A 9,219-nucleotide genomic window follows, 5' to 3' on the forward strand; every position below is an offset into this window, starting at 1 on the left:
ATATCTTAACCTAACCTGACATTCGCACTTGTATCTAAAAACGCTCTATTACACTGTTATGTTCACAATTACGATATTTGCATAACCTCACAGTTTTTCACCAACTTATTGCAGTACAGAACGCTGTATCTCGCTAAATGACATCGTTCTTTAAGGTTTCACGATACTTGCATGCGCTTTCCCGAGAATGTCACAACATAGCAGTTTCGCACTTGTAACGGTACAACACGCAGTATTTGGCTTGTTCATGCCGTTTTGTGTGCTTTCACAACATTTTACCTATCGCAGTTTCGTACTCGCAATAAAACAACACTATCTCGTTAGATGACGTCGTTTTTGGTGGTTTCACGACGCTACCTAACTTAAACTAACATAACTCAACCTAACATAACCTTCGCACTTCTATCGTTAGAAAACGTTTTACTCGCTACTTTACATTGCTTTCTACAACATTACGACGGTTTCAAGCGCTTTCACATTAGATATCGCAGTTCCCAACTTGTGAAGTTGAAAAACACTGCATCTCACTAAGTGACATTGTTTAATGCGGTTTTACGACGGTTCATACCTTAACCTAACGTAACCTAACCTAACCTAACCCAACCTAACATACCCTAACCTAACCTAACCTAACGTAACCTAACCTAACCTAACCTAACCTAACATAACCTAACGACGTTTGCAAGCGCTTTCACATTAAATATCGCAGTTCCCGACTTGTAATGGTGAAAAACACTGCATCTCACTAAGTGACATTGTTTAATGCGGTTTTACGACGGTTCATATCTTAACCTAACCTAACATTCGTACTTGTATTGAAAAACGCTCTATTACACTGTTTCGTTCACAATTACGATATTTGCATAACCTCACAGTTTTTCACCAACTTATTGCAGTACAGAACGCTGTATCTCGCTAAATGACATTGTTCTTTAAGGTTTCACGATGCTTGCATGCGCTTTAACGAGAATATCACAATATAGCAGTTTCGCACTTGTAACGGTAGAACACGCAGTATTTGGCTTGTTCATGCCGTTTTGTGTGCTTTCACAACATTTCACCTATCGCAGTTTAATACTCGCAATAAAACAACACTATCTCGTTAGATGACGTCGTTTTTGGTAGTTTCACGACGCTACCTAGCTTAAACTAACCTAACCTAACCTAACCTTCGCACTTCTATCGTTAGAAAACGTTTTACTCGCAACTTTACAATGTTTTCTACAAGATTACGACGGTTTCATGCGCTTTCACATTAGATATTGCAGTTCCCCACTTTTAATGGTGAAAAACACTGCATCTCACTAAGTGACATTGTTTAATGCGGTTTTACGACGGTTGATATGTCAACCTAACCTAACATTCGCACTTGTATCCAAAGACGCTCAATTACACTGTTTCGTTCACAATTACGATATTTGCTTGACCTCACAGTTTCTCACCAACTTATTACAGTACAGAACGCTGTATCTCGCTAAATGACATCGTTCTTTAAGGTTTCACGATACTTGCATGCGCTTTAACGAGAATATCACAATAAAGCAGTTTCGCACTTGTAACGACACAAGACGCAGTATCTGGCTAGTTTATGCCATTTTGTGTGCTTTCACAATATTTCACCTATCGCACTTTCGTACTCGCAATAAAACAACACTATCTCGTGAGATGACATCGTTTTTGGTGGTTTCACGACGCTACGTAGCTCAAACTAACCTAACCTTCGCACTTCTATCGTTAGAAAACGTTTTATTCGCTACTTTACAATGTTTTTACAAGATTACGACGGTTTCATGCGCTTTCACATTAGATATCGCAGTTCCCGAGTTGTAATGGTGAAAAACACAGCATCTCACTAAGTGACATTGTTTAATGCGGTTTTAGCGCGGTTCATATCTTAACCTAACCTAACCTAACCTAATTTAACCTAACCTAACCTTACCTAACCCAACCTAACCTAATCTAACCTAACCAAACCTTACCTAACATAACCTAACCTAACCTAACCTAACCTAACCTAACCTAACCAAACCTAACCTAACCTAACCTAACGTAACCTAACCTAACCTAACCTAACCTAACCTAACCTAACCTAACGACGTTTGCAAGCGCTTTCACATTAGATATCGCAGTTCCCGACTTGTAATGGTGAAAAACACTGCATCTCACTAAGTGACATTGTTTAATGCGGTTTTACGACGGTTGATATATCAACCTAACCTAACATTCGCACTTGTATCTAAATACGCTCAATTACACTGTTTCGTTCACAATTACGATATTTGCTTGACCTCACAGTTTCTCACCAACTTATTACAGTACAGAACGCTGTATCTCGCTAAATGACATCGTTCTTTAAGGTTTCACGATACTTGCATGCGCTTTAACGAGAATATCACAATAAAGCAGTTTCGCACTTGTAACGGCACAAGACGCAGTATCTGGCTAGTTCATGCCTTTTTGTGCGCTTTCCCAATATTTCACCTATCCCAGTTTCGTACTCGCAATAAAACAACACTATCTCGTTAGATGACATCGTTTTTGGTGGTTTCACGACGCTACCTAGCTCAAACTAACCTAACCTTCGCACTTCTATTGTTAGAAAACGTTTTATTCGCTACTTTACAATGTTTTCTACAAGATTACGACGGTTTCATGCGCTTTCACATTAGATATCGCAGTTCCCGACTTGTAATGGTGAAAAACACAGCATCTTACTAAGTGACATTGTTTAATGCGGTTTTAGCGCGGTTCATATCTTAACCTAACCTAACCTAACCTAACCCAACCTAACCCAACTCAACCCAACCTAACCTAATCTAATCTAACCTAACCTAACCTAACCTAACCTAACGTAACCTAACCTAACCTAACCTAACCTAACATAACCTAACGACGTTTGCAAGCGCTTTCACATTAAATATCGCAGTTCCCGACTTGTAATGGTGAAAAACACTGCATCTCACTAAGTGACATTGTTTAATGTGGTTTTACGACGGTTCATATCTTAACCTAACCTGACATTCGCACTTGTATCTAAAAACGCTCTATTACACTGTTATGTTCACAATTACGATATTTGCATAACCTCACAGTTTTTCACCAACTTATTGCAGTACAGAACGCTGTATCTCGCTAAATGACATCGTTCTTTAAGGTTTCACGATACTTGCATGCGCTTTAACGAGAATATCACAATAAAGCAGTTTCGCACTTGTAACGACACAAGACGCAGTATCTGGCTAGTTTATGCCATTTTGTGTGCTTTCACAATATTTCACCTATCGCAGTTTCGTACTCGCAATAAAACAACACTATCTCGTTAGATGACATCGTTTTTGGTGGTTTCACGACGCTACCTAGCTCAAACTAACCGAACCTTCGCACTTCTATCGTTAGAAAACGTTTTATTCGCTACTTTACAATGTTTTCTACAAGATTACGACGGTTTCATGCGCTTTCACATTAGATATCGCAGTTCCCGACTTGTAATGGTGAAAAACACAGCATCTCACTAAGTGACATTGTTTAATGCGGTTTTAGCGCGGTTCATATCTTAACCTAACCTAACCTTACCTAACCCAACCTAACCTAACCTAACCTAACCAAACCTTACCTAACATACCCTAACCTAACCTAACCTAACCTAACCAAACCTAACCTAACCTAACCTAACCTAACGTAACCTAACCTAACCTAACCTAACCTAACCTAACGACGGTTGCAAGCGCTTTCACATTAGATACCGCAGTTCCCGACTTGTAATGGTGAAAAACACTGCATCTCACTGAGTGACATTGTTTAATGCGGTTTTACGACGGTTCATATCTTAACCTAATCTAACATTCGCACTTGTATCCAAAGACGCTCAATTACACTGTTTCGTTCAAAATTACGATATTTGCATAACCTCACAGTTTTTCACCAACTTATTGCAGTACAGAACGCTGTATCTCGCTAAATGACATCGTTCTTTAAGGTTTCACGATGCTTGCATGCGCTTTAACGAGAATATCACAATAAAGCAGTTTCGCACTTGTAACGGTACAACACGCAGTATCTGGCTTGTTCAAGCCGTTTTGTGTACTTTCACAACATTTCACCTATTGCAGTTTCGTACATGCAATAAAACAACACTATCTCGTTAAATGACGTCCTTTTTGGTGGTCTCACGACGCTACATAGCCTAAACTAACATAACTCAAGCTAACCTTCGCATAGAAAACGTTTTACTTGCAACTTTACAATGTTTTCTACAAGATTACGACGGTTTCATGCGCTTTAACATTAGATATCGTAGTTCCCGACTTGTAATGTTGACAAACACTACATCTCACTAAGTGACATTGTTTAATGCGGTTTTACGACGGTTGATATGTCAACCTAACCTAACATTCGCACTTGTATCTAAAGACGCTCAATTACACTGTTTCGTTCACAATTACGATATTTGCTTGACCTCCTAGTTTCTCACCAACTTATTACAGTACAGAACGCTGTATCTCGCTAAATGACATCGTTCTTTAAGGTTTCACGATACTTGCATGCGCTTTCCCGAGAATGTCACAACATAGCAGTTTCGCACTTGTAACGGTACAACACGCAGTATTTGGCTTGTTCATGCCGTTTTGTGTGCTTTCACAACATTTTACCTATCGCAGTTTCGTACTCGCAATAAAACAACACTATCTCGTTCGATGACGTCGTTTTTGGTGGTTTCACGACGCTACCTAACTTAAACTAACATAACTCAACCTAACATAACCTTCGCACTTCTATCGTTAGAAAACGTTTTACTCGCTACTTTACATTGCTTTCTACAACATTACGACGGTTTCAAGCGCTTTCACATTAGATATCGCAGTTCCCAACTTGTGAAGTTGAAAAACACTGCATCTCACTAAGTGACATTGTTTAATGCGGTTTTACGACGGTTCATACCTTAACCTAACGTAACCTAACCTAACCTAACCCAACCTAACATACCCTAACCTAACCTAACCTAACGTAACCTAACCTAACCTAACCTAACCTCACCTAACGACGTTTGCAAGCGCTTTCACATTAGATATCGCAGTTCCCGACTTGTAATGGTGAAAAACACTGCATCTCACTAAGTGACATTGTTTAATGCGGTTTTACGACGGTTCATATCTTAACCTAACCTAACATTCGTACTTGTATTGAAAAACGCTCTATTACACTGTTTCGTTCACAATTACGATATTTGCATAACCTCACAGTTTTTCACCAACTTATTGCAGTACAGAACGCTGTATCTCGCTAAATGACATTGTTCTTTAAGGTTTCACGATGCTTGCATGCGCTTTAACGAGAATATCACAATATAGCAGTTTCGCACTTGTAACGGTAGAACACGCAGTATTTGGCTTGTTCATGCCGTTTTGTGTGCTTTCACAACATTTCACCTATCGCAGTTTAATACTCGCAATAAAACAACACTATCTCGTTAGATGACGTCGTTTTTGGTAGTTTCACGACGCTACCTAGCTTAAACTAACCTAACCTAACCTAACCTTCGCACTTCTATCGTTAGAAAACGTTTTACTCGCAACTTTACAATGTATTCTACAAGATTACGACGGTTTCATGCGCTTTCACATTAGATATTGCAGTTCCCCACTTTTAATGGTGAAAAACACTGCATCTCACTAAGTGACATTGTTTAATGCGGTTTTACGACGGTTGATATGTCAACCTAACCTAACATTCGCACTTGTATCCAAAGACGCTCAATTACACTGTTTCGTTCACAATTATGATATTTGCTTGACCTCACAGTTTCTCACCAACTTATTACAGTACAGAACGCTGTATCTCGCTAAATGACATCGTTCTTTAAGGTTTCACGATACTTGCATGCGCTTTAACGAGAATATCACAATAAAGCAGTTTCGCACTTGTAACGACACAAGACGCAGTATCTGGCTAGTTTATGCCATTTTGTGTGCTTTCACAATATTTCACCTATCGCACTTTCGTACTCGCAATAAAACAACACTATCTCGTGAGATGACATCGTTTTTGGTGGTTTCACGACGCTACGTAGCTCAAACTAACCTAACCTTCGCACTTCTATCGTTAGAAAACGTTTTATTCGCTACTTTACAATGTTTTTACAAGATTACGACGGTTTCATGCGCTTTCACATTAGATATCGCAGTTCCCGACTTGTAATGGTGAAAAACACAGCATCTTACTAAGTGACATTGTTTAATGCGGTTTTAGCGCGGTTCATATCTTAACCTAACCTAACCTAACCTAACCCAACCTAACCCAACTCAACCCAACCTAACCTAATCTAATCTAACCTAACCTAACCTAACCTAACCTAACCTAACGTAACCTAACCTAACCTAACCTAACCTAACATAACCTAACGACGTTTGCAAGCGCTTTCACATTAAATATCGCAGTTCCCGACTTGTAATGGTGAAAAACACTGCATCTCACTAAGTGACATTGTTTAATGTGGTTTTACGACGGTTCATATCTTAACCTAACCTGACATTCGCACTTGTATCTAAAAACGCTCTATTACACTGTTATGTTCACAATTACGATATTTGCATAACCTCACAGTTTTTCACCAACTTATTGCAGTACAGAACGCTGTATCTCGCTAAATGACATCGTTCTTTAAGGTTTCACGATACTTGCATGCGCTTTAACGAGAATATCACAATAAAGCAGTTTCGCACTTGTAACGACACAAGACGCAGTATCTGGCTAGTTTATGCCATTTTGTGTGCTTTCACAATATTTCACCTATCGCAGTTTCGTACTCGCAATAAAACAACACTATCTCGTTAGATGACATCGTTTTTGGTGGTTTCACGACGCTACCTAGCTCAAACTAACCGAACCTTCGCACTTCTATCGTTAGAAAACGTTTTATTCGCTACTTTACAATGTTTTCTACAAGATTACGACGGTTTCATGCGCTTTCACATTAGATATCGCAGTTCCCGACTTGTAATGGTGAAAAACACAGCATCTCACTAAGTGACATTGTTTAATGCGGTTTTAGCGCGGTTCATATCTTAACCTAACCTAACCTTACCTAACCCAACCTAACCTAACCTAACCTAACCAAACCTTACCTAACATACCCTAACCTAACCTAACCTAACCTAACCAAACCTAACCTAACCTAACCTAACGTAACCTAACCTAACCTAACCTAACCTAACCTAACGACGGTTGCAAGCGCTTTCACATTAGATACCGCAGTTCCCGACTTGTAATGGTGAAAAACACTGCATCTCACTGAGTGACATTGTTTAATGCGGTTTTACGACGGTTCATATCTTAACCTAATCTAACATTCGCACTTGTATCCAAAGACGCTCAATTACACTGTTTCGTTCACAATTACGATATTTGCTTCACCTCACAGTTTCTCACCAACTTATTACAGTACAGAACGCTGCATCTCGCTAAATGACATCGTTCTTTAAGGTTTCACGATACTTGCATGCGCTTTAACGAGAATATCACAATAAAGCAGTTTCGCACTTGTAACGACACAAGACGCAGTATCTGGCTAGTTTATGCCATTTTGTGTGCTCTCACAATATTTCACCTATCGCAGTTTCGTACTCGCAATAAAACAACACTATCTCGTTAGATGACATCGTTTTTGGTGGTTTCACGACGCTACGTAGCTCAAACTAACCTAACCTTCGCACTTCTATCGTTAGAAAACGTTTTATTCGCTACTTTACAAGGTTTTCTACAAGATTACGACGGTTTCATGCGCTTTCACATTAGATATCGCAGTTCCCGACTTGTAAAGGTGAAAAACACTGCATCTCACTAAGTGACATTGTTTAATGCGGTTTTACGACGGTTCATACCTTAACCTAACGTAACCTTACCTAACCTAACCCAACCTAACCTAACATAACCTAACCTAACCTAACCTAACCTAACCAAACCTAACCTAACGTAACCTAACCTAACCTAACCTAACCTAACCTAACCTAACGACGTTTGCAAGCGCTTTCACATTAGATATCGCAGTTCCCGACTTGTAATGGTGAAAAACACTGCATCTCACTAAGTGACATTGTTTAATGCGGTTTTACGACGGTTCATATCTTAACCTAACCTAACATTCGTACTTGTATTGAAAAACGCTCTATTACACTGTTTCGTTCACAATTACGATATTTGCATAACCTCACAGTTTTTCACCAACTTATTGCAGTACAGAACGCTGTATCTCGCTAAATGACATCGTTCTTTAAGGTTTCACGATGCTTGCATGCGCTTTAACGAGAATATCACATTATAGCAGTTTCGCACTTGTAACGGTACAACACGCAGTATCTGGCTTGTTCAAGCCGTTTTGTGTACTTTCACAACATTTCACCTATTGCAGTTTCGTACATGCAATAAAACAACACTATCTCGTTAGATGACGTCCTTTTTGGTGGTCTCACGACGCTACATAGCTTAAACTAACATAACTCAAGCTAACCTTCGCACTTCTATCGTTAGAAAACGTTTTACTCGCAACTTTACAATGTTTTCTACAAGATTACGACGGTTTCATGCGCTTTCACATTAGATATCGTAGTTCCCGACTTGTAATGTTGAAAAACACTACATCTCACTAAGTGACATTGTTTAATGCGGTTTTACGACGGTTGATATCTCAACCTAACCTAACATTCGCACTTGTATCTAAATACGCTCAATTACACTGTTTCGTTCACAATTACGATATTTGCTTGACCTCACAGTTTCTCACCAACCTATTACAGTACAGAACGCTGTATCTCGCTAAATGACATCGTTCTTTAAGGTTTCACGATACTTGCATGCGCTTTAACGAGAATATCACAATAAAGCAGTTTCGCACTTGTAACGGCACAAGACGCAGTATCTGGCTAGTTCATGCCATTTTGTGTGCTTTCCCAATATTTCACCTATCGCAGTTTCGTACTCGCAATAAAACAACACTATCTCGTTAGATGACATCGTTTTTGGTGGCTTCACGACGCTACCTAGCTCAAACTAACCGAACCTTCGCACTTCTATCGTTAGAAAACGTTTTATTCGCTACTTTACAATGTTTTCTACAAGATTACGACGGTTTCATGCGCTTTCACATTAGATATCGCAGTTCCCGACTTGTAATGGTGAAAAACACAGCATCTCACTAAGTGACATTGTTTAATGCGGTTTTAGCGC

The sequence above is a fragment of the Rhipicephalus microplus genome, unplaced genomic scaffold, assembly GCF_043290135.1.
Source record: "Rhipicephalus microplus isolate Deutch F79 unplaced genomic scaffold, USDA_Rmic scaffold_110, whole genome shotgun sequence".
Classification (NCBI taxonomy): domain Eukaryota; kingdom Metazoa; phylum Arthropoda; class Arachnida; order Ixodida; family Ixodidae; genus Rhipicephalus; species Rhipicephalus microplus.